Source organism: Camelus ferus, chromosome 12 (assembly GCF_009834535.1).
Source record: "Camelus ferus isolate YT-003-E chromosome 12, BCGSAC_Cfer_1.0, whole genome shotgun sequence".
Lineage (NCBI taxonomy): Eukaryota > Metazoa > Chordata > Mammalia > Artiodactyla > Camelidae > Camelus > Camelus ferus.
The window spans coordinates 48,339,993-48,366,188 of record NC_045707.1 but is presented as its reverse complement, the minus strand read 5'-3'; the positions used below and the strand labels follow the sequence as shown (position 1 = coordinate 48,366,188).

General features: G+C 35.7%; 1 long non-coding RNA gene across 2 annotated transcripts in view; it reads right to left on the bottom strand.

The window, feature by feature from the left end:
* Positions 1-573: 573 nt before the first annotated feature.
* The window catches only part of LOC116667730, a 35,788-nt gene continuing 10,165 nt past the window's right edge, over positions 574-26,196 (bottom strand). Inside the window, exons 2-5 of one of the 2 annotated variants that reach the window (XR_004324750.1) lie at positions 24,534-24,691; positions 8,517-8,627; positions 3,486-3,780; positions 574-689 (exon numbers count right to left, since the gene is read on the bottom strand). This is a non-coding gene — a long non-coding RNA (uncharacterized LOC116667730). The remainder of the gene's footprint in view (positions 690-3,485; positions 3,781-8,516; positions 8,628-24,533; positions 24,692-26,196) is intronic. The other variant, XR_004324751.1, reaches the window with a different exon arrangement.

The window sequence follows — 26,196 nt, the reverse complement described above, 5'->3', positions numbered from 1 at the left end:
TCTCAATAAACCTCTTGCACACCAGTCACTGTCTAAAAATCTGTTTCTTGGGAAACTAAAATTATGAGATTGACAGATCATTTTCATTCAATCTGAGAATCTCTTCTGATGAGTAAATTTAACTTGTTTATACTTACTGTGATTACAGCTGTACTGACTGTTTTTAGCTGTCTTATTTCATGTTATGTATTTACCACATTCTCTATTTCTTTTTCTCCTTTCATGCTTTTTATTTGAAAGTTACATACTGTAATTGACTAAAAAAAAAAGAAAAAAACTTAAAAAAAAGTTACACATAATTTTGTACTGTTTAAAATTGGACTTAATTTATTTAAGACATTTAATATTTCATTTCAATTTTCTAACTGTATTTAGAATTGTATTTATTCTAATTTAATTTAATCTAACTGTATTTATTCATCTCTTCCTAATGAAAAACATAAGTGCTTAGTAATGTGTCCTACTCCTACATCATGTTTGTACTGTAGGATTTTACTTCTGGATTGTCATTTATACACATTTTTAGGGCACATTCTTTAAAGAAGAGATTAAATTCTATTAAATTATTTACTCACCCATAGTTCTCATATAGTTCCTCCCGGAATTCTGGTTCTTGTCTTTAATGAAATACTTCATCTGAGATTCCTTTTAAGATTAGTCTTTCTATGGTAAAACTGAGATGTATATGCCTGAGAAAGATTGTATGTTACTCTCACATTTGTGTAGTTAGACAAATACAAAATTCTATGTTAGAGTTTCTTTTCTTTGAAAATATTATTTCACTGTATCCCTATTTTTAAAGTTTTTGAGAAGTCTGACACCAACCCAAATCTTGTACCTGTGGAAGGAATCTATTTATTTCTCTATAAGCTTTTAGAGCCTCCCATTCCCCCTTCCTTTATTATTCTTAAAATTCAGTTTGATGTTTTTAAGGATTTTTTTTTTTTGGTTAATTTCACTTTGTTCTATTCATTGTTTGTTTGGCATTCCATGTGCTCCCTTAAAATGAGTTTCTTTCCTTTTTTTAATCTGAGAAAGTAGGATAATTTATTTCTTCAACTATTTCCTACTATTTATTCATTGTTTATTTTTCTCCCTTTCGTGGAAAATCCATTATACATCTGCTGAGACTTCCTCTAGCCTCCACATGTCTTTCTTAATTTTCTATCTTTCTATCCCTTACAGATCCTTTCCTAAGATACAGTAAAAGAGTTACAAATCTAATCTTTCAATTTACTTTAATTCATCCTTTGGTTGTTTTCTTTCTGCTGTTTACCTCATTCAGTTAGTTGTTTGTTCAAATTTTATATTTCATACTGAATATTTTGAATTAATTCTTTTTTATAAAACTGCTTATTACTGTTATACCAATATCTTTTTATCTTTCTGAAGATAATTTCTTTTCTTCTCTTTTTTAAATTCTTTTTCCATCTGGTCAAGAAATTCTGCCTCTTCTCATATAAGCTGTTGAATATCTGTCTTCTGTAGTGATTGTCTTCCTCAGATAAAAATGCTATTCTTCCCTCTGGTCAGCTTTTCCCTGGACATACCAAACACTGGGCTGATGATCAGAGGGGTGGGGAAGGAGCTAAAGCAGCCAAGGCCCTACTTATCAGCCAACCCTAAGTTTAGTACTTGGAGATGAAAATGTCTCAAGATACAGAGTTTTTACAAACTGTCCCACACTAGGCAAATCTATCTTACAATTAGTGGAGGGAAGTGCACCTCCACTAGTATTATCTTATGGGAATATAATTTTCTCACTTTCAGTTTCAGAAAAAAGAGATGAGAAGAAGAAATAATAAATGGCCTCGGCCAACCAGTCTGCCTATATTTCTTGTTATCTGCACTGCATCTCAGCTAGATGATACTCCCACCCCCAAGATACAATGGCACTGCTATTTTTTGTCTTGCATTAATTACTGGCTGGGCAGTGGCTTTTCTGAAGCAATACCAGTAGAAGTCAGGGAGTAGGGATACATCACAACTAAAAATTTTGTCTTGGTACCTCTCACCCTCTCATTGCCCTGGTTGTCTTTGAATTTGGAGGGCTGTTTCTCTCTCACACTGGAATGTAACAAACTTCTGTTTCCCAAGATTTTTGTAGTAAATGAATACTCCTACCAAGAAATAGAAAGTCTTAAATATTTACTAAGTGTGTAATAGAAATATCCTACTTAGATCTGTCAACCTCCTTCTTGTTTCTTTGCATCTCTAGGACTGAGCTAGGGAGTGAGGCACCGGAGCTCATGTTCGTTTGTCAGCCTACCCATCATCATTTAATCTCTGTCAGTTAGACATATTTCTTAAAATTTAGATTTCTGAAAGCTCTTTTAATTTCTAAAAATGCATAAAGAACACCCATTACTATATATGAATTTTGTTTTCTATCTGGAAAATGGCAAAACATAAATCTAGTGTGCCTTATTTAATAGAAATAAGGACCAAAAAATAACCTGAGGCTAATTAAGCATAAGGTACCTCAAGCTTTCATTCTGGCACTATTTCAATTTTCAGTTCTTTGTTTATGATTCATATAATAGCTCGCTTTAGACAAATTAATTAGTTGTGTATGTCAAGCTAGCTAAATGCATGCTAAATATTTTCCCAAGAGAACTAAGTTGAAACTGGGTGCTATTAAAACCTTCAAATGAACAAAATCTGTTTTTAACAAGTCACACATTATTAATTGGAACTGGATAGTAAGGCATATTTTTGGATGCTTGCCGAGAATAATTATGGAACTTTTTTTTTATTGAAACAAGACAAGTTAATCAAGAAAAGCTAATTCAGTTCATTATGGCCAAAGCTTGAAAGCATGGCTCTATCTACTCACCTTATCAGCTTGGGTTTAAGTTGAAAAAGCAAGTGGGGTCCAGAGATCATTCTTATGCTATAGTTGATACCTTGGAGGGATCTTTACCCAATTTATTCATTTTAAGTAAGTAAAACATTGGCTATCCAGAAAAATATTATTGACCCAAAGTCACACAGCTGGTTGGTAGCAAAGCCAGAATTATGACATAAATGTTTGTTCTGCCATGGCTAAAAATGGCTAAAAAATTGTTTATTTAGTTAAGTTTTATTATACATCTTTCTACATTAAATCTAAATAGTTCTTTTAAAAAGTTGTTATAAAATGTGTATAAATTTTAAAATAAAAATATGTCTCCAAACAATGGAGTTGTTGCCAGGAAGAATTCAATTCTTCTATAATATATTTTTTTTGATTTGTGTTTGCTTAGCATCTACTCACTCTTTTTTCTTTTTTTAGTACTTTAAGGAATTATCTTGCCTCTATGATGCAGTCATGGTGGGACTCTTATTCAGTGTGTCTATGCCCTCCTCCCAAATCCAAACAAGTTTAATCAGTTTCTCTTAAAAGACCTTAAGTCTTGAGAAGCATGATGTAGGGGCAGAAAAAATAGTCAGTTGAAGCACATTCATTTCAAGTGGTTATTGTAATCTAAACCCACAGACCTTACCTGAGTCTTATTTTCTAGGAGCTTCATTCTTTAGTCTTCTCATTAGCCTTTTGATTACCTTCCCATTGCTCTTCTCATCATCCAGCTAACTGGTGTCCATTTTTCTCTGTATGAATTAGCTAGAATTAGTTTCTGTTGCTTGCAGACATTGGGGTCTGGCTGATCACTTACTATCTCTGTGTCTGAATCAGGATGCAATCTTAACCACATTGTTGTGTGTGACCAGGAGTGATTTTGTTCTCAATAGGAATTGAGCTGGCTCTCTTCATTTGTCCTACCGTTTCACTTACTTGATCTTTTGTAAAAAAGAAAAAAAAAAAAACAAAACCACAAGACCATAAGACTTGACAGAAAACTTTTACTTGATAGCAAAAATTATCTATGATTACTGGACATACCTAATCCTAATATTCACTTTAACTCAGTATCCAAATGAAAAGAAACAACTACCCTCATGCTTGAGGCTCAAGAGAAAGATGAATATCTTAAGGGGACTCTAGAGATGACTCATAAGAATAAAAGTCTTAGTCATTGAGGTATTTAATACAATCTGCTTTTACTACTGAATTTTAAAATTTTGGTTTCCATGATGATAACTATTTTAAAGAAATGGCAAACTGTAATACATGTGTTACAAGAGGATTCTTAAATAAGCCTAGACTGACCTGGGAGCTGTAGTAGGGAGATTATGCCAAGCCTATGGAAAGCACTCAGTAACTGTTTTAGATGCTGGGAGTAGTTGGTCCAGGAGCTATGGCAGCAGCATGCCAATATGGGCGACTGAACAGTGCTTTTGGAAACGGCCACACATCGTGCTCTTTCCAGTCTAGTTGAAGACATTTAATGAGAAAGAGAAAAGAATAAGGAGGGGTAGGAGGAAAATAAGAATGAAAAGAAGAGGAAGAAACTAACATGTATTATAGATATTAAGAAGCTAATATGTGTTAGGTACATTCTAGGTGATTACATTGCTATCTTCCTTATCCTCACTGGCCTGTGAGTTAGATATTATTATGCTCATTTTATAGTTAAAGAAGTTGGGGCTGGAAGCAATTAGCTTCCCTAAGGTCACAAAACTTGTGAGTGAAAGACAGTTTTTGTAGTGAAATCTGTCCACGCTTTATACTCCTGCTGCTGCTTTAGCTGCTGCTCAGCTGGTACTGTCACTATTGGTATTACTACTGTCGTTAGAGAGTGGGCTAGGGGTTGGTTAGAAAGCTTCACCGAAAGGGATTTGCTTTCCTTCATTTTTGTGCTAGAATTTGGTATATTCTGTCTAGTTGATTTCTTGAGTATTCTTCTCTTTTCTCACTCTCTCATCAAGCCAGAAATTAATTTTTTTTAAATACCCTCTTTTTATTTAAAATTAATTGATTACATCCAATTTCTGCAAGATAATTTTTGCTACCAAACTATGATCAGACACAGTTGCAGTCCACTGATGCACTGGCTGTCCTTCTTCATTTTCCTGAACTCAACACAGGACAAAACTGAGCTTTAAGAACAGCATACAAGTCATGGGGAGGAGACGGCAAATAATCATATCCCTTCATTACACTTGTCCCCTGAAAAAATGGTCAAATATAGACCCTGAGTTAAACAACCTTCCCTTTCTCTGCAGTATAACACAATGGTTGAGAGAAATGGATCAATTTACTTAGTTCAAATCTATTTGATTTTAGGCAAGTTTTTTAGCCTGTTGCACCTCAGTTTTCTCATTTGCAAAGTAGGATGCAAAGGATTAAAAAGGTCAATACATTTTAAAAAATGGCATTGTAGCTGGCAAATAGTCCCCCTTAATAAGTGGTAGCTATTATTTAAATTGTGACTGTTAAGATCTATCATTCTTCTTCCTTTGGGGAAGCCATAGTAGACCTCTAGCAGAGGGTAAGAGCAACTGGCCTCCTCGTTTTCTACCTCTTCTGAGTCACTCTGTTGGACTGAGAGTGAGATTTAATTTTTTATTTGAGGCTACATGTTTACTAGGCATCAAAAGATGATAAACAGAATTAAAATGTGAATGCATGGACTAGAGTAAAACGAGAAATAAAGTTTGAACTAATCTAATAGAACACTGTATTTGAGTGAAAGAAATAAAAATAAGATCTACATCTGTATGGATGAAATTTTAAATGAGTCTTTAAAAATGGTTCCAAACTTTTATCCACTCTCCACATCAGAAGATCCTGAAAGATAAAAGGACACACTAGCAATTTACAAGTATGCCTGGACTGGAGGGCCTTGATGATTCTATTAACACAGGCTTTGAAGTAGCTTAATATAAAGCACATACGCTGTCTATAAATACAGCTTATGGTTGGCAAATATTCTAATAAAATTGATTTTGTTCATACCAAGGGAAATGGCCTTGCAATGGATGAAATGACCTTTAAAAATACAGTTAAGACATTTTAGTATCTCTATCTGTTCTCAAAAAATTTCAAAATATCACTGAAAAGAAGTCTAAGACTTTGTATAACCAGATCTCTTTATCAGATGTGTCAGTAGAACTATGATACGCTTGTGTGTCAAATCAAGTTGCTCAGGCAGAGCAAAATCATTGCCATCACAACATCAACTTTCCAAGATTTTTAAACGTCTACTTTTACTTTTAGGACAAAAATTCAAATAACAGAAAAATATTAGTTACCACAGATTGGGTAAAATAACAACAATGACTTTTTCCAGGAAAAAAATTATAGCTGTGTCTGGCAACTTTTTGCACCTATGATATTAAAAACCTAACAACAACAAAAAAGGAAATGTGATATCCAGGATTATCTAGGATGTGAGGAAACAGACACTCTCAGAAACTGTTGGTGGAAAATAAATAGGTAAGTCTTTTTGAAAGAAACTCAGCATCTTCAAGTGTGTGTACCCTTTGACATAGCAATTGCACCCTGGGGAATTTATTTCTATAGGAGGCATTTGTGTAGTGATTCAGTGTGGAGTTCTCATGTGAGACTTCCTGAATTCAACTCTGCCTTTGCACCATACATGCTAGGGGGAAATTTTCAGGGCCATTGCTGGTAAAAGAAGTTCAAGCTGGATGTCAGCTCCAACTTGCCACCTCAAACAGGGAACCCTTTGCAAGGAACATCCTGCATCATCTGAGGAGAGTAGGCAAGGAGTATTAACTTTACAGGCTTATTGTGAGGTTCAGATGAGATTATCTGTCCAAAGTGCTTAGCATAGTGCCTGGCACATAGTAAACACTCAATAAATAATAGCTATTCTTTTCTTACCATACTTTAGAGAAAATCGGTGTCTGAAGAAAATTATTTGATATTTATTGCAGCACTGCTTATAAAAGTAAATAATTTGAAATAATCTAAACATCCTTCAATAGGAGATAGTTTAACCAAATCTACTACAGCTTTGGCATTCCACAGACTTTTGATTTTTCTCCAATATTTTATTGAGGTAAAATACACATTCCACAAAATTTACTGCTCAACCATTTTAAAGTGGACTGTTCAGTGGTACTGAGAACATTCATATCGTTGTGCAACCACTACCACTATCCATGTCTAGGACTCTTCATCTTGCAAAACTGAAACTATAAACTTAAAAAATGATGATATGAGTCTACAGGTAATAACATAGAAAGATGTCCATGGTATATTAATAGAAGGAAATCTGGAAAGTTGTAGTATAATCTGAATCTATTTTCCAATATGAGAGAGAGAGAGTACTTAAGGGATTATCCTGAATTAATTTTCTGGAAATTGCCTACCCTCCCATTCAATGGTTAGGAGAGGAGCGTCCCAGTTAGTACAAGGTGACACAATACAATAATCATTACTGCTGTCTCATTATTAAGCTGATTAAATGAGTTAATGCTGGTGTAGCAGTTAGATCGCTACTGGGCACTTATTAAATGTCACAGAAATGTTTCTCTTCTTGATACAATGAAAGTTTGGGAAAGATCTTCTCAGTATGTGTCCTCTAAGATAGATGGGAGATTAGTAGCCACTGAGAAACTGTTCTTTTAGATACCTTGCTGCTACTACTACTAAGAGTAAAAATGAAACAGTGACAGAAGCAAAGATCAAAGTAACAGCTAATATTTGTTGAACGTCCTCTGTGTCATATACTGGGCCAATGCTTAACCAGAGCTGTCTTATGTAATCATCTCAAGGCCATGGAATAGACACTACCAGTCTTGTTTCATATGTGAAGAAAGCTTAGGGAAGTTAAGTAACTCACCTAATAAGTGTTAGAACCAAGTTACAGAGTCATAGATATCCTACTTCTAGAGAGGTTTTCTGTACTATCACTGGCATCATAACCCCATAATATACCGTATACAGATGCACACATGCATGTATGTTTATGGCACATGTGTGTGCATATTACTGTAATGTAATGAAGAATTAGATCCAGGCATGTGCCAAGTTCAGAATGCTAAATCATTGACATTTTCTAGAATGTGATCTGAAGATCCAAAAGGAACACACCCTACTTCGCATTGTATTACACTCATTTATTTATGTGTAGTTTCTCCTGGATAGGTATGATTTTTTTCATGTGTGTATACCTCTGGCTTAACAAGTAGTGAGTATATATCAAATTTTACTAAATTTTATAATACTGAAACAGAATTTAGAACAGTCTTAAAATAGCAAATCCTGTGGTCTCCCTTCTGTTTACATTTTTGGAGACCTTTGCCATTAGGATTTGACTCTCAAGCTGAACCTCCTGTGTCTGCAACTTCCTCAGAATCCTTCCCCAGTGTATTTTCTGCATTGCTCACCTATAAGGCGACCTGTCTGCCCCATCCAGTTAGAGTGACTGAGTCCTGTCTAGACAATTCTTAAGAAGTGTTGACATACTCAACTCACTAATTTGTTTTTCTCAAACTAAGATGTTAGGATTAACCTTTTACCACTGAATATCTATTTTTAACTTTAGAGCCATTCTCCACTTTAAAATACCACTAGCCAAAACAGAACTGCTCCAAAATAACATTATACAGTCATTCCTCCATTCAAATCTCAAACTTTTATCTTTTAAAAAAGCCCTCCATACCTTCGTATCATCAGCTTCATTTCCAAAGCTTCTCTACAGTGTAAGGACAAACCTTCAGAGACAACGTCTGTTTCTTCACTTTCTCTAGAATGACTGTTTCATAGTCGGCTTCTGAAACGTAATCAAAAGAAATGCTTCATGGCACTTTGTAATTTCTCTGCTTCTCCTCTGCTGCTTCATTCCCTCTAATATACAGCAGAAAGATGCAAAGAAAAAAAAATCACATACATAGAAGTGTGGTGACTTACATTTCTGTAAATCTTTGAAATGGTATTTCCAATCTAGGAGGAACCTACAACCACTGTGATAACTCTTTATATACTTGAGCCATCTCTCTGGAGAGGCGACTCTAGTTAGCCTGTTAGTCCCCTGAGATAGAATATACAATAAACTTTATTCAGAACTTGCCAATTTTTAAGATAAATATTTAAGCTTGTATTTTATTCAAAAGCAAGCAAGAAAGTGATTTTATCCAATAGTCATAAGGGTAATAGTGTGGTAATCATCATCATCATCATCATCATCATCATCATCTATTTATTGAGACCTTGAACATTACATGTATCATCTCAATTAAGTCTTACAACAACCTGATTAAGTAAGTATTTTTGTCCCTATTTTATTGCTAAGGAAACTAAGGTTCAGACAGATTAACTGCCAAAGATCACGCAGCAAACTACTTACCAATACATATTTACCAAGCTTCTTTGATTCTAACACCTACCTTAGGTACTTATTATGGTTCAAGATTTTTTTTAATGATATGGTAACTCTTCAGAAATCAGGAGTAATTAATAATTTCCAGTATAAAGTGAATCATGATGCTCATAGGGAATATGCTATTATATAACATATCAATTGGTATGGAATTTTAAAGGGTTAGAAAAAGACTCAGATCTGAAGAGGAAAGCACTGATACGTGTAAAGCCAGTGTTTGCTGCTATCTGGTCTACTTCCAAAATGAAACACTAGCAAGCTTACTGAGGTTTAAAGATCCCGTTTGCCTTCCAATCTCACCTGCTTCCATTTTCCCCTTCACTTACTTGTCTCTCCCCTCTCTAACACAAATGTCTTAGTCTTTCCCTAACACACCTGTCTCAGGGGTTTTGCACTGTTCTCCTCCCCAGTATTAGACCACCTTCCCATCTCCCCCAGTATTTACACAGTTGACTTTTTTTTGTCTTTCAAGTTTCAGTTTAATTGTCACTTCCTCTGAAATGCTACTAGCTGGTCATTGACCTAAGCAAATCCTGTCTGTCTTAGAACCCTGTTTATTTCCCTCATAAGTTGTAATTCACTATATTTTGGGGGTGTGCTTACATGTATATTTTCTGCCTAGAAGCTTAGTAGTAAAACTAGTACCTGTTTTGTATATTGTATATCCAGAGCCTAAGTAAAGCCTGCTCATTAGTTGTTGAATGAATATGTTATATTGTAAACATAAGTTTATAAAGTGGAGTATATAACAACAGATAACTAACATATATATATAATGTCAGGGTAACCTCTAACATCTCAATTTATCATATCTCCACTTGCAGCTTCTCATTTTTCCAACGTTTCTTCTCATAAACAAGATCCTCTTACAATAATGACCAAAACTCAGTTATAATCTCACCATGTCAGCAAAATCCAGTTGACACTGACATCACACTAAACCAGTAGTCACTGGGTCAAAGTAATCAGGGATGATGAGGAAATCAGGAAGGATGATTCACACACTAGAGAAACTTTTGGTTGCATAAATGCAGAATAAGACCTATTGAATCCATGTGGATATAAACCAGTTAAAATATTCTACATATTCTAGGAAAGGACCAGTTGAAACAGAGTAGGATTCTGGGGGACCTTCCCTGGGACAGACCCCCCTCCTCGCCTTGTCCCCTGCCTTTGTAGAAAAGCTTTAGCCTCCTGGGCCTTCTTCAAGTTTCAAAAAGCAAATTTAATCAGAGAAGTAAGAAAATGAAGAAACAAAGGAAAGCAGTCAAACAAGACAAAATAATAATTGCTTAGTCATAAAACAAAGTCAAGGACCTTTGGTCCTTCCTTAAAGGCTATAGATAATATCCTGAGTCATATCCTTGAGTTGTGTTGCAGATACTAACACTCCCACCAGGAGGAAGAAGTTAACTATATGCTGCCCACCAGCATGTAGACCCCAGACTGGTTAGAACCAGGAGGTTGATGATTGAGTTTCTTGAAACATCACCCTGTTACCTCCCTATCAGCCAATCAGAGAATTATGCATAAGCTGATCACACACCCTGTGATCCTCTTCCTAACCCTGTCTTTAAAACCATTTCCTGAAAGACATCAGAGAGTTCAAGTCTTTGAGCATGAGCTGTCTGTCCTCCTTCTTGGCCCTGCAATAAATGCTGACTTCCCTTTACCACAACTTGGTGTCAGTAGATTGACTTTGCTGTGCATTGGGCAAGTGGACCCAAGTTTGGTTCAATAACAACCTAATTTGTTTGATGTGAGGTATCAAAGGAAACTTTTTTTTTTTTTTTTTTGTGGCAAGTGCCAAGGCCAAAGGAGGGTGCCCAAGACTTTAAGGAGCAGGAAGGGGTTCATGGGGCTGGAGCAAATTGAGACAAAAGAAGAAAAGGTCAGAAAGATGGGGAGGAAGGTTGCTGTAAGTTACAAGGGTCACCTAGGCTGCTGTTAGGACTTTGACTTTTGTTTTAAGTGAAATGACAAATCATTGGAAAGCTTCTTGCAAAGAAGTGACATGCTATGGCTTACATTTTAAAAGAATTGCTTTGGCAGCTGTGTTGAGAACAGATCACAGCATAGAGCAAGGATAGAAGCAAGGAGAGCAGGTAGGTTCTTGTGTAATCCGGATGCAAGGTGAGGATATTTTTGATGGCAACACTGGAGTTGAGAACTGATGAAATTATGGAAGAGTCAAACAAATATGGTGATAGACCACATGTGGCATCTGAAGGTAAGAAATGGGTCAAGGATTATATGACACTTATTGATATGAGCAGCTAAAGAAGTAACATTTTGTTAATTTGAATGAGGGAAATTTGAGAGACAAGTAAGAGTGAGCAGTAGTAATATCAATAGTTCAGTGTGGGTCATGTTAAATTTGAGGTGTGTTTTTGACATCCAAGTGGAGGTGTCAAATAGACTGTTGGATATATGAATTTGGAGCTCAGGGATAAAGTTTTTGCTGGAGAAATAAATGTTCCAGATGTAAATGCATTAAAAGTCATTAGAGTGGATGCAATCACTGAGGCAGTGAATGTAGATTGATCAGTAAATGGGTCCATGTCCTAAAACCAGGGAGATTGTAGCCTTAGGAGGACAGGGAGTTGATGAAGAATCACTAAAAGAGATTTGAATAGTGTCTATGAAGTTAGCAGCAAATGTGTTTCTTGGCTATGAGTCATCACTGTGTCCTAATTCTGGATAGGTAAACTGAGACGTGAGAACTGACTGTTGAATCCAGCAACACGGAGTTTGTCTTCTGCATTAAAAAAAAAAGTTATTTATCCAGATGACCCATGTGTTAGTATAAAAATAAATCTCCAAAAATACTATGACAAGAGGAATGTAATTATTCATGTAATTTTTCATCATGTCTACTGCTGCCTCAAATTCACCTGGACTGAACTCTGAGCAGAGAGGCTCGTAGATTAACAATGGCATCTGACAATTTCGTACAAATCACCATCTTCAAAATAAACTACTAATATATGTAGAACATTTAATGTTTACAATGGCTTACATTATTGAATGTGTAATCTTCTGCATATGGGAATAGTAAATATTATCATTATTAATGTCATTTTACAGATGTGGAACAAGAGCCTGTAAAGGAGGCAGTTTCACTGTGCGTGTATTGAAAATGGAATTTAAATCCTGTCGTCTGGCTCCACAAGCCAGTTTTTTTCATCTTATATCATGCTGCTTTTGTATAAGGATTAGTCTGTTCACTCAAAAAAGTAGAATATGTATGTGTGTGTGAATGCAGGCATGTATTATTAGTTTGTATATATATTTGTGTATCATATGTGTATATTCATATACAGTTGTCATTTTTTTCTCTGCCTTTTATTTTAAGCTGCTCACATTCTCTTAATCATTTTGCACATGGCTATCAGCGAGCAAACATTTAGGAAAGAGACAGAGGTTGCAATCTCTGTTGAAGCAGATAGAGCAAGTGTTTTTGGAACCAGGTGTTAAAACTTCAGCTATCATAATTTCTACCTGCATGAACTTGGTCTAGTCACTTATTTCTGGCCTCAATTTCTTTATCAGTATATGTAGATTGTCATATTTACCTTAAAAGATTTTAAGCAGTCAAGACACACGATGTGTATACTTGTCCGCTTAACCCTTCAAAGGCTAGTTACCATTAGTATGTGTGTCCATACCACTCCTTAGCATTTATCACACTGCACTGTAGCCATGAGCCTCCTAAATTAGCATTTAGAAGACAAGGACTTTGCTATTTTTGCCATTTTCTCCCAAGAATATGGTGAAATGATGGCTATACAATGAAAGAATGAAGCCCCTGGTATATGTTAAGTGTAAAATAAGTAATAATAGTATTAATGCCATTATTATATTATCTAGCTCCACAAAAAGTAAACCCATAATTTTGGTCCCAATGGCCATAACGTTGATGAACAAAACTGCATTGCTAAAACAAGCATTTTACATCCAATCTGGACTTTTACTTACCATATGCCCACATTAACTGATGATTTCCCAAAGTTAATTGAACAATGCTACTAGAAAAACATCACTTTTAAGCTGATCCTACAGGTTGGCAAAACCCAACTAACAGTACCCAACTTCAGCTGAATTTCATCAGCTGGATATGATATTGACTTATCCTTAATATAAAATTTCATGGCTTCCAATCTTCTGGGGCCACCTTTTCTTTTAATGTCTAATGAGTCTATACATCAGTTGATTTTCAAGTCGAGCTGAGTACATGGTGACTGCTAAACCAATGCTTCTTAAGAGAATTACAGAATAAGTCAGTGAATGAGTACATGTGACAGTGATAATTATTAGCAAAAATGAAGATTAAAAATACAAATGTTTTTCTAGGTTATCAAATTCCAGAAGAATGACATTCCTGCTTTTTTTTCTACAAAGAACACAATCTTTTTTTAAGCTGTGCGTGCATGCTGTGAAATATTTTTCTCTTATTAATTTCCTTTTTCCACCCAGTTTCTAGACAGCTGAAAATTACGAGTTTACAGAACAAGATGTACTTTCAGTTCTTATTTTATGGCCGACTACTATGGCATGCACTATTGTGAAAACAATCCTAAACTGTGCTTTATTATATTCTATTGTGCAATTTATATTCTGAAGATACTATCAGCACCAGGGAACAGACAAATTTAATAAAAAACACAGTGTTCCTGTTGTCCTAATAGTTATTAAAATGAAACTCTTCCCAGAAGATGTTTACAGTGTCTTTTCAAAGATATTCTGAATACTTCGACAGATCAATTGGAGCCTCTAGATATGAATAGCAACATTATGGATCTTAGAAACATACTGTACAGGCTGGAAGGGCCTTTATAATTATCCAGACCGGATCCTTCATTTTAGAGGAGAGGACACAGAGGCTGAGAGAGACTAATTGACGTGACCTAATTCATGTCTAAGTTGTGACTAGAACTGGGTGGGGTGCCTTGACACCTAACCAAGGATTTCTTCCACTTTTATTGTCATTAATGGTAATAATCTTATGGGGCATATAGGCATTGCCAAATATATCCGTATCATCCCTAAAACAACTTCAAAAGGCAGACAGGAAAGATCTAATTTTTACTATTTCTCAAAGCAGAAACCATAGTCTTGAGGGGATAAGTAATTTACTTATTATCTGCTATTATTTTGATTATTTATCTGTTTATGTATTTTTTGTCTATCTCTTGATAGAATTTAATGCTCATTTGGGATATTGCAGAATTCCCTCTGCTTAGAGCATGTATAACACATAGAATTCATTCAGTAAATATTTGTTAATAAATAAATAAAAATTAAATAGATATGATAGGACTTTAAAAATTTATTAAAACTTAGGACTGACTTCTAAGAGGTACAGGCAAGAACTACACACATATACAACATGAAGCAGAATATCCTAAATGCCACATAAATAAATAAATTGTAGGATAATTAAAACAGCCATGACTCATACAGCAAAGAATATACAAAAATTGCTAAGTAGCTGTGAAGCTTAGGTAAAGTTACAAAGTGAGAAAATCGTAGAGGATAGATCAGGGTTCCGTGACACACTCGGCTACGCTGGTCAACTCTGGGAACTGGAAGGTACGGCCTGGCACAGCTGATGTAGGGAAGATGGCTGGGCCTCTAGGGTGTCTGTAGGGTGAGTACAAGCCAAGATAAATGGTGAGGGTATTTGGGAGTTTAAAAGGTGTTTGAGAAATAAACCAACTTTTTTTGAGAAGTGAAGTAAAAATGAAAGACAAGTAAGAAACTATTGATGGTGAGAGGTTGGTTGTGATACATGGTCATGACTGTAAAGAGATGATGCAAAGAAAGGTAGGGAGGGATGAAGGAAGGAGGAAGGAAGGGAGGGAGGGAGGAAGGACAGACGGACATTTGTCTGGAAATGCCCTTCCCTCCTTCTTCTGCCTCCAAATTTCTCTTTGAAGTTTTCCCAGCTTCCCAAACAGTTAAGTTATTGGCTCTTCAGTTTCCAAAAAACTTCAGATTCCTGCCATCATAATATTTAAAGTATATTCTGTATTAATTTGTTGATGAATTTCCTTTCTAGATCACAAATTTCTTCAAGTCAGGGTTCAAGTCCAAGTCATTTCATATATAGAAAATGTTCAATAAACATCTGTTTAATGAACAGATTAACTCCAGTATTATTTCCAGTAGTGGAAAGGAGTAATAATGAATTCCAAAAAGAGCAGGAAGTAGAGGTGGTGAAACTGAATTTTTTAAACTGGCTACCAGAGTATAAATTGGGGGAGCTTCAGGTTAGCAAAGACACATAACAAAAAAGAGTTTTGGTGACAATAATAATACCTAACATACTTAGAGCTTGGCAAAGTTCTAAATAGTTGATAAGAAGTAACATTTACTTGCCAGAAGAAGTCTATTATATAAATATATCAATTATTTTACAATTTATTTATATTATATATAAATTACACCATTGCTATGTTAGCTATATAACAATATATAATTGACATAAATTAATATATTAAATGCATAGTGTAAAATATATTAATAATCATATTATTATATTATAGATGAGGAAACTGAAGTACAGAGAAGTTAAATAGTTTGCCCCAATGTCCTGCATAGCATAGCTAGCATATTTCCCTGGTAAAATGGTTATGTGTACTAGCTTAAGCAGTTAAGTGTAAGGTTGCTCTGAAGACCTCACACTGTACTAGGAGGGACCAGCATATGGAAATGGCCCTGAAGCATATCTCTTCAAGAGAGCAGGAGTCCAATGTATCAAAAAGTTCCTCCCCATAAGAACCAGCAGAGTTCTTCGGTAGTTGTTGTTCTTTACGTGCAGGCTTCAAAACCACAATGTTAGCTATAAGCCACATTTTCTGCAGATTCGTGAGTATCCAGTTTCTGTGTTTTATCCCAGGGATGGTTTGGGGAGAATGTAGCAATAGTTTGGGGAGAGGTGAACTGTGCCTGCGCTCCATCCCACAGGCTGCTGTATGTCAAGGCTGCCAGCCCCCACTTCAGGGAGGCCCTGGACCTGATCCTATTTATTCCTGCCTTGACACTTGGATGGAGGGTTGAAATAGAACTTCTTTACATGATTGTAGCTCTGGTATAGGAGAGTAACTTTCCACCATTCATTCATTCATTCACTCAGTATTTCACATCCATATACCACCTCCAAGTGGTGAAGAGCATTCATTCATTGCTGATTATGAACATTAATTCACTCATTTTGTGCCCATTCAGTTGATTAAAAGTATTCATTCATTGTTGATTAAGAGCATTTATTCATTTTGGTTAAGAGCACCTATCACTTAGCATTCTGCACCCAATGTTACTTAAAAGCACAGCCTTTACTATTAGACAGTTTCTAATTTTGGCTACACCATTTCCTAGTTATCTTACCTGGAGCAAATTCCTTTCTGTCTGTCTCTAAAACTCATTATCTCACAGTAAAACAAGGAAAATAATACTTTTCTCATAAGATGATTTCACAACTGAAGCAGATGATGCGAGTAAAGCTCTTAACACTATATGGAACCCAGATAATGCTCAAAAAAGTATAGCTATAATATGAATTATTATATATTTTTATAATAATGAGAGCAGCAAAGACACTCTATTAGATAAATTGAATAAAAGATAAATTGAGACACAGTCCTTGATTGTTAAAAACCTATGGTGTACTGAGTGCCACAGGAATCTTAGTGGTTTTCAATCCTGGAAAAAATTGGATGGGAAATTAACTAATTAGAGACCTTGAATATTAACCAGCTTACGAGTAATTGATAGCCAAATAACAAGATTACAAATAAATAGAAATAAAACATTTTGACATATAGAGAGATAAACATCTATAACAACATCCAAAATGTTAATTAAGGCTGTTTTTTAAAACTGGTTGATAATGGTGAAATGGAAATGGTAAAAACACAAAATATATTGTACATTAGATGTAATAACTCACTTGATTATGAAATAACACATTCTTCATTAAAAATAAGTCATGTGCATTATCTGTCCACTGATGTGCAATGTCATTTAAGACATTCCATCATTCTCTGCTTGAGCACTCTTCTGTAATCTGATGAGGTGTCCAGGGAAGAGACAATGATAGCCAAGGCATTAAAATGTAATCAAGATATGCAAATTCATATCTAAATGTGATTTGCTGGAAAAAAGAAATTAATCTAGGCATGGTCAAATAAACAATGTGTAATATGGATAATTAATCACCAAATTAGCAACTGCAGTCCCCTGAGGAAATTATGCAAATTGAAAAGGGCCCCATCCACTGACACAATTAGACCACTTAATGGCAAACTCTCAACAAAATAACCCGGGGGAACATCACAAAACAAACAGCCCAATCAACCTTAGGGTCCCAAACTCCACTGCAGTATTTAGAATTATTTAATATTGTTTCTTCCCAGTTTGAACTTATTCAGAAGGATTCCATCATATTTTGCTAGAAAATATTCTAAAATTCCACACTATGGGTGGCCCATTATGTGCTTCCCTCAGAGACTAGTTTTCCTCTATCAATCAAATATCTTATTATTGAAATCATGGAAATGATAAGGCTTCATGACTGAGCAAAGGTCAATTATACATCTCCTGTCAGTAATAGCAAAATGAAAGAAATACTGAATCACCACAAAAATGTACGTCCTCTGTAGCCTGATGTCACCTGTTTATCAGCAGCAAAGAAAGGATCTCACTCATTATCAATTATCCTTGATAATGAATGTTGTCACCTCAGGTAAGAGTATTTTGTCTCCAAGAATGTTAAGGTGCTGTCCCTTACCTGCCTCTAAAGCATATAGCAAGTAATTCCACCACTGTCCCTTTTACTGCACCTACACAAAATTAGGTGGCAAAGTTGCTCCTGCAGAACCCTTTGAGATTGGGCCCAACAGAACCCATGAGACTCTGCTGCTAAATCCTACCCCCGCCCCAAATTATGGCTCTACCTCTAGAGAGATCCCAAAGAGTCCTAGATGGAAATAAAAGATGCTTCACTCCCAGAAAAGGGTTTATTAGCTATTTTTTATTATAATTTTGCTGAATAGACTAGTCACAGGGAAGAAATTACACTTAGTACTATGATTACTGATGGTTTAGTGGTACCCATCATTTATAGATACTATTTACACCACTTGGTAATATGGTTATTGCTGCAACTTATCTCATTTACTCCTCCAACCACCCTAATATGCCCAAGGTCAAGAAACTAAGAATTAGCAAACTGGGGCTACAGATTCTATGTCTCTTGATGCTCCTGGTGGCTGCTAAATAGCGTGCTAAATGCTATGTCAAATGATATACATCCAAGATCCCAAAGTCAGGAAATAAGCAAACTGGGAATAAAATGAAGCAGCACTGCCCCCTCTGCTCAGTTTTTCCATGTTCAGAAAACCATACCTGTAGTGACAGCAGATGTTGTTTATGCTGCTAATGTCCAGTTCCTCAGGCCGTCTGGAGACTAGGACTGACCTCCTGACCTCCTCTGTCCCCCTCAAAGGCAATGAATCCCCTGACCCTAGGAAGAGGGAATTACAATCTTGACACCTATTTTTGCCTATTTAATCCTCATTCTCTGTCATATCCCCAAACTTGAGTCCTATAAAAGCCAGATGGGAGGTAGAGCTTCTTCCCTGTAAGAGTTATCTAAGAAGCCATGGACAAATGTTATAAACTAGAGCAATGACATACACGCTCTACCTTCATTAACAAATGTAAAAGCCTGCTTCTAGAACCACAGTCTCCTACTATCTTTAGCGGTGAAAGTATGATCATAAATCGTCCAATCTAGTGATTTTCAAGCAATACTCTGCAGATGATGAAGGATGCAAAGTATGACTCAGGGGCTAACTGTAGGGTGAATGGAGAGAGCAGGGGTCTCTCCATTCAAGCAAGCTCTCCATTCAAGCAAGCTTCAATAACGTGTACCTCCTTTACAGACTGGGTAACCATGCATGATCGCCTCTGGAAAAAAGGGCTTCACAGATCAAAGTATTTTCTGAATGCCTTTCCTAGTCCAACATTCTCACTTTATCTGAGAATCACCCTATGTAAGTCAACTCCCTAAGGCAGAGTTCCTGAGGGAGCAGAGTTCCAGCACTATATCAGTGCCTGTTACCACCATGGTATCAAATCTTGTCTATGACGGAGCAGTGTCTGTGACTCTCTCTATACAAATGCTGTACTAATTTTTATCTTTTAAAGTTTTGGAGTCATTCTGGGTCACACATTGACTTGACAAGTGAATCTGATGACCAGGTTCTTCCCTTCACAGTCCAGAAATTCTATACAGACAACATGGTCTATTTGAATTCTATACCCTTTTACCACCGTGATCTATTGACTTAGCACACTCCCAGTTCATAGCCCCCCAGCACTTTTCCACCATGACCCAGGAGTCTTCTGCTAGTTTGAACTAGTCTAGTCTTATTATTCAGTCACTCTGACCATTGGCTCTATTGTCCATGTATAGCCTCACTCTTGTCTTTTGGATCTCATCTATATATCTGATTTCTCCAATTTTTGGATCTCAATTCTTACTGAGGAACTTTGGTTGAGAATATCAGAGTCCTAGTTGTCTCTCTTACCAGCTGCATAAACTTGGACTAGCTTTGTTTGACATACATTGGACTAGATGATTTCTAATCATTGTTCCACTGCTAAAATATTAGTTATTTAAAATTCTTTGGCTCATGATTTTATGGTTGATAAAATTAGAATAATATCTGCTCCAACTTTCATTAAAGTTCTTATAAATATACTATCAGGTGATATATGTGAATGTTCTTTGTAAACTATATTTTGTACAAAAAATGTATTGTGTTTTACCGGGCCTGATCTCAGTTATATCATTCCTCTGTAATAATATAAAGCTGCAAGGAACACCTGGATATCAGAGTTACATTACTCAGATATTTATTTTAAATCTTTCTAAACTTCATGCCTTTGAATTTTCTGTACACTAAGATATGAAATCGCTGGGCAATGTGACATTTCTTTGATCTGGGAGAAGAAAATAACACAAGAAATCCTATCTAAGGAGGGAGTCAGAAACATCAAAGCAATAAGTACTATATGAGAAGAAATGTTCATGCCCCAAACATGTTGACTGAAAATCTGTATTGTCACAAAGTAGTGATAGTGACCACTTTTTCAGAACAAAGTCTAACAGGCTGTGAGTCAAATCTCAAATTAATTTTAAATCTTGTTTTGCAGACTGCATACACACAAACACAAACACACACACAACACACACATACACATACTCTGTATGCCCTTCTATATGCCAAAGAAATCTTTATAATAAAGTATGTAACCCTGGGTCTGCTTAACTGAAGAACAGGAAATAAGTAAGAACTAGGCGACTTGCTTAATACCCTCACTGGACTACTGGAATAAGCTGAGATGGAGAGAACCTCATTCTGCACATTAATTGGGTCAAGCAATGTGTCCTTGATTCCAAGAGAACTTAGCTGAAAAATGTAAAGCCAGAAAATATTTGTTGTTTTAGTCACATGATGATAAAGGCAAATTTAATATTCTCATTAGTTAACTAAGGCTATCAATTTTTTAAATATCATAGAAAGAGACTCAAACTAGGAGGTAACTGCTGCAATCAAACTACTGGAGAATAGAAAAGTAAACAAAGACCTAGGAAACCATTTAAATAGGTGGTAGTAAAATTGTCTTCCTTAATTTTTGTTTCTTTGGCAGCATTCTTCCTGATCATTGCCCTTTCTTTCTTCCTTTCTTTTGGATTCCCACCCATTCTCTCTCAACTATGGTTTTTCAGTCAAACAATAATAGTAATAATAATAATAATATTTAGTTGTGTTTTGTTTGGGAGGAAGATCAACAAGAAGTCTTCAAGCATACCTCGCGTTTGGCTTAGTCTTGGGTAGAGCAGAAGACTCATGGAAGGAAGAGTCTTTAAGGATATAAGTAGACCTGCTTCTTACACTGTTTTATTTCTGTTTAATGGATGTTTTGGATGTGAAGATGACATAGAAGCACCATACTTTCTGGGTAAACAGTGAAATAAGTCGATGTGGTACAATTTTTTGCTTGTTTAATCTCCCAACAGTGCTTTTACAGGAAGAGGAATTTGATGAAGAGGCTTGTTTACACCTCAAAAGTGACTATAAGATGGTAGAGTCTGCTGTGGACTTGTATTACTTAATGAACAGCCTTGATCACTTCATAGTTAATTAATGCAGATTCTATTGTGAAAATGTCTGCGATTCCCTAAGGAAGTAGCCAGTGTAGATAGATCATCCATCTGGGAGGCAAAATATTAATAGCAGAGTCATCCAGAACTGAGGCATAAAAGCAACAGGTTTTTTTCACTTAGGCAAAGAATGTAGAACTGATCCCCAAATAAAAGATGCCCTACATGATCCAAAAGTACAAATGTCTGTCTGGTTTTCTAGCTTTGAATACAATTGGTTTTCAAATGTGCTTTTCACTTTTCAAGCTTCAGCTACCATATTGGAGATGTTTAGGGCTCACCAAATATTCCAAGTGTTTTTTCCTTGCACACCCCATCAGACCCTTCAGGAATGAAGATTTGGGATGCTCCACTAGGTGAAGAACCAGCTAAAGTGCTTGATTAAGCCAAAGGGAATACAGAATAACTAGTGAAAGAAGGTAGTTTTTATAACAAGCTACAATCACATGATCAGTTTCAGAAACAAAGACTATAATTGTCATAAGTATTTCCTCCTTATTTTGTTATGATTATATTTGTATGTATGTAATTTTAAGTAAATGTCTTTGTTTTCTTCCTTTTCTTATTTCTTTTTCTGTAACATAAGGTGGTGATTGATTGATTTTATATCCTAGTATTTAAGTATTCTTACCTTTACATCATAGTATTTAAGTTGCAGGATATTGAGAATAGTAAACCTCACTCAAGAACTTTATCTTTTCTTCTGGGAAAAAGAAGTTAGTGAGTTTTCTGTTATAAGCATGATAGTTGTATCATTTTAGGTGAAAGATGATCTTGGTATTGCCTTTATTTAAAGATTAAATACAGCTTAAAGAGATGTGTATGGTGCCCAGTAGCAAGGGATGAACTTGGGATGGTTAATTTTATGTGTCAACTTGACTGGGCCACGATGTACCCAGATATTTAGTCAAACATTATTCTGGGTGTTTCTGTGAGGGTATTTTGGGGAAAAAATAATATTTAAATTGGTAGGTAGACTGAGTAAAGCAGGTTGCTCTCCTTAATGTGAGTGGGCCTCATTTAATCAGTTGAAAGCTTAAATAGAACAAAAAGGCTGATCCTCCCCCGAGTGAGAGAGAATTCTTCCTGCCATATTACCTGTAAACTGGGACATCATTTTTTTTTTTCCAGTTTTTGGACTGGAATTAAACTATTGGCTCTCCTGGTCTCTAGCTTGCTATTTCATCCTCTGGATCTTGGGACTTGATCACCTCCATAATCACGTGTGCCAATTCCTATACTAAATCTCTTGATGATAGATTGATAGATAGATAGATAGACAGACAGGCAGGCAGGCAGGCAGGCAGGCAGACAGACAGACAGACAGATAGGTAGTATCTGTCTATTGATGCATCAGTCTATGTCCTATTGATTCTGTTTCTCTGGAGAACTCTGACTAATACAGGGTTCGGTCCCAGGAGTCAGGTGCCTCATCTATCCCTCCCTTCTTCTCTGGCAGAATGTGGAAGTCATGGCCTTCACGCGATGTAACTTAAAATGGAAGACACTTGACCTGCATCAGATTTTACCTGAGCGAGAAATGAACCTTTATGTGACACATCATTGAGACAGCTAACACCAAGTATCCTAACATAATATTTTGGGATCTAAGCTTTACTCTGACTTTAATCCAGAGAATAAAACAAAGATAGGCTAAAATTTACAACTCCCAAGTACTAAGCCATTTAATCTGATCAGTACAGATAAACCTATGATAAAGTCAATAAACCTATATTCCTATAAAGTGTTCTCACTTACGCACGCAGAACTGCCAGGGTCTTTATGACTCCCATATATTTTCCAGAACAGCCCCCCAACAAATGTTACAAGGATGTTAGCAACCCAAACTATCAGCTAGAGTACATACTTGGTGCCCATCATGTTCTGCTTCTGCTCTGGATCTCCCTTTTGAAGAATGATGCCCGACAAGTCACTCAAATAGCATTTGCATTGCTGCTACCCCTTATAAGAACATTTGCACCAAGAGAGCTACTTCTCAATGTTATCGAAGCCACAAGTATTGTATTATGTTCAGCATAGGTGCCTTCTCCAGTTTTTACTACCTTTTGTCATCTGGCCCAAAACAAAATGTGCGATACACAAATTTCCACAGCCTCTCATCAAAATAGCGTCTCTAACACTAAGTGATTAAAAACAATAACAAAAGCAGAGAGTTTGAAGGAACAAAAGCTATGCTGTACCCCTCCATTCATTTTCCTATTTACTCCAACAAAACTTCCTCTATTTTCTTGATTTACAAAATAAAAGCCCACACTGAGTTTAGTGAAGGCACACATATACTGATATATGGTGCAGGTAAATATAAGAAAGAAAATCGCTATTAAAAATTCTCTTTTTCAGTGTTAAAAAGTAAAACTACTTTTAAAATTCATGTGACTGGCACAAGACATAAATCTTTCCCTTAATTACTCCCCATTTTATCTAATACTTCTTTATACCTGAGTATAAGCATGATGAGCTATACTTCTCACCTTTTCATCAGTTTTCTATGACATATAAGAAGACATACACTGTCACCTAGTCATATAAATAAACTAAGCTGCCTAAGCATTGAAATAAATACAAATTACAAAAAAAAAAAAAATCAAAAGAACCAGTGATATTTAATACCCCCAAACATCAGAAGACAGCACCACTTTAAATATGCCCCTCAATAATTATTTGTAATGGCTCAGTTCAGAGTGACTCTGAAGGAAAGATAAAATCTGCAACAGAGGGAAATAATTCTATATGTAGTATACAGTGAATTTTCCCATAATATAATTACAATGATTACATTTTTGTATAAGTATTATTGAAAAGATAATGTCATCCAGCACTCGGGAACATTGAGTTACTCAAAAGTGAATCCCTTCAGAAGAATATTTTAATCAAGATAAAATTGCTGTACTTTCCCCAGAATTTCTAAATGATACCATTATACACTAATGATGTATATAGACCCATTTTCCAAAACTTGTATCTATATAATAAAACCACTGTTAATTCTCATTAATTGTCATGAATCTTATACTTAGAATGTTGATGTTTTATGTATTACTCACCAGTTAATACATATCAGTGTACCATAGGGTATAGCAATGTGGAAATCAACATTTCTGAAATTGTGTTCTTGAAAGACTGACGAGATGACTTAATGCACAATGAACATTTTTTCTTGGTTTTCTCTCATTTAGTATCAAAAAGCATCAGGTGCTAGTACCTGCAGAAAGAGAGTAGAAATCATAGAATTGCTAGGAGCTAATATAACAGGAAAGTGCAAAGTAACAATACAATGACAATTTATTTCTAACATGGTTGCTTAATTTTGGTTATGATTTCTTATGACCTCTCCATGGTATCATGTTGTCATTTTCTCTGTTCATATTTTTCCCTTTTCAGGAAAGGTGTGTGGCATGAGGACTGATGCCTGACTTTGATTTTGGTTGTGTATTAATGTTGGAATCTGATATTCGAGAAAAATCTGGTTATTCTGATTGGCTACCATCGCCTCCAAGATTCTACAAGTCAGTAGCTGTTTCACTGAGGTAAGCCTTGAGTATTCAGGTTTTTTTTTTTTCAATTCCTAAATGTGCTGCTGTGAAATTTCTTTCACTTCTAGAAATTGTAAGGTCTCAGTGGGCTTTCAGGTTTATTCATACCACATCTTAAAAAAATATATTACCTAGAATTTCTTTTCACTAAATTTTGCTTGTTTCCTCCACCTTGCACTTACCAAGACTTAGGACAACCTAGAGTATATTTCTACTTATGCTCTATACCGATGGTCTTGATTTTTATTCTGAACTGTTTTGAAAGGAATAATTCTCTCCACTGGGAAAACTAGCTACTGTTTCGGGGTAAGCCATTCTCTGGTTTCACTTAAAATAGTTGCAGTAAGGTTTGCTCAGGATGTGTTAAAGCCTTCATGACAGAAGAGTTCAGCATCTTAAAGTGGCAGCAGTTTAAACGTTATAAAGAAGTTGATGACCATTTTTCAGAAGTTGAGTGTAAAAGCAGAAATCAACAAAATGGGCAAATATGAGAATTCACAGAGTTTTCTTAAATTAGTCCTAAGAAAAGAAAGGAGAATTGATACATATTAATTTCCTTTTCTCAATAGGCCTTCTGAGAAAATGACACAAAGAGCTTTGGTTTTGTTTCCCTTATCAAATGAAAGTAGGATGGCCTTAGGTAGTCAGATGAAAAGCTTAATGAAAGAACTAAGATAGTAAAAATGCTAATAACTACTTTTTACTCAATTAAGGCTTCAGTATCTATACAAAAGCCTGCCCAAAGTAGATGTGCATTAAGCTTTCAGATACCACTAGCTCCAAGCATGAAACTGAAACTTTTAAGAACTTAAGCAAAAGTCAGGATATGGAAGTTAATTCTGAGAGAATACCAGAAGTTTGATTTATATGCGCACATATCCATGCACATACATACATGTGTATGTTTATGCACATGCACCTGCACATGGCTGAGACTAGAGTAAGCGCCCTAATCTGCGCTTACCCAATTGTAGTTGCTTAAATCTTGTTCCATTTTGTCTTTTCTTCCTAGACCTTTCCTTTACAGTTTACTTTAGTCAATATTTATACTGAATATTTTATTTAGAAGTTTTATGTTTAAAGAAAAGCACCTTTGATTATGAAAACATTGATTTTATGTCCTCCTTCCTAATCTATGACTAGGCAAATGAATAGTGAAGTAAACTCACTATCC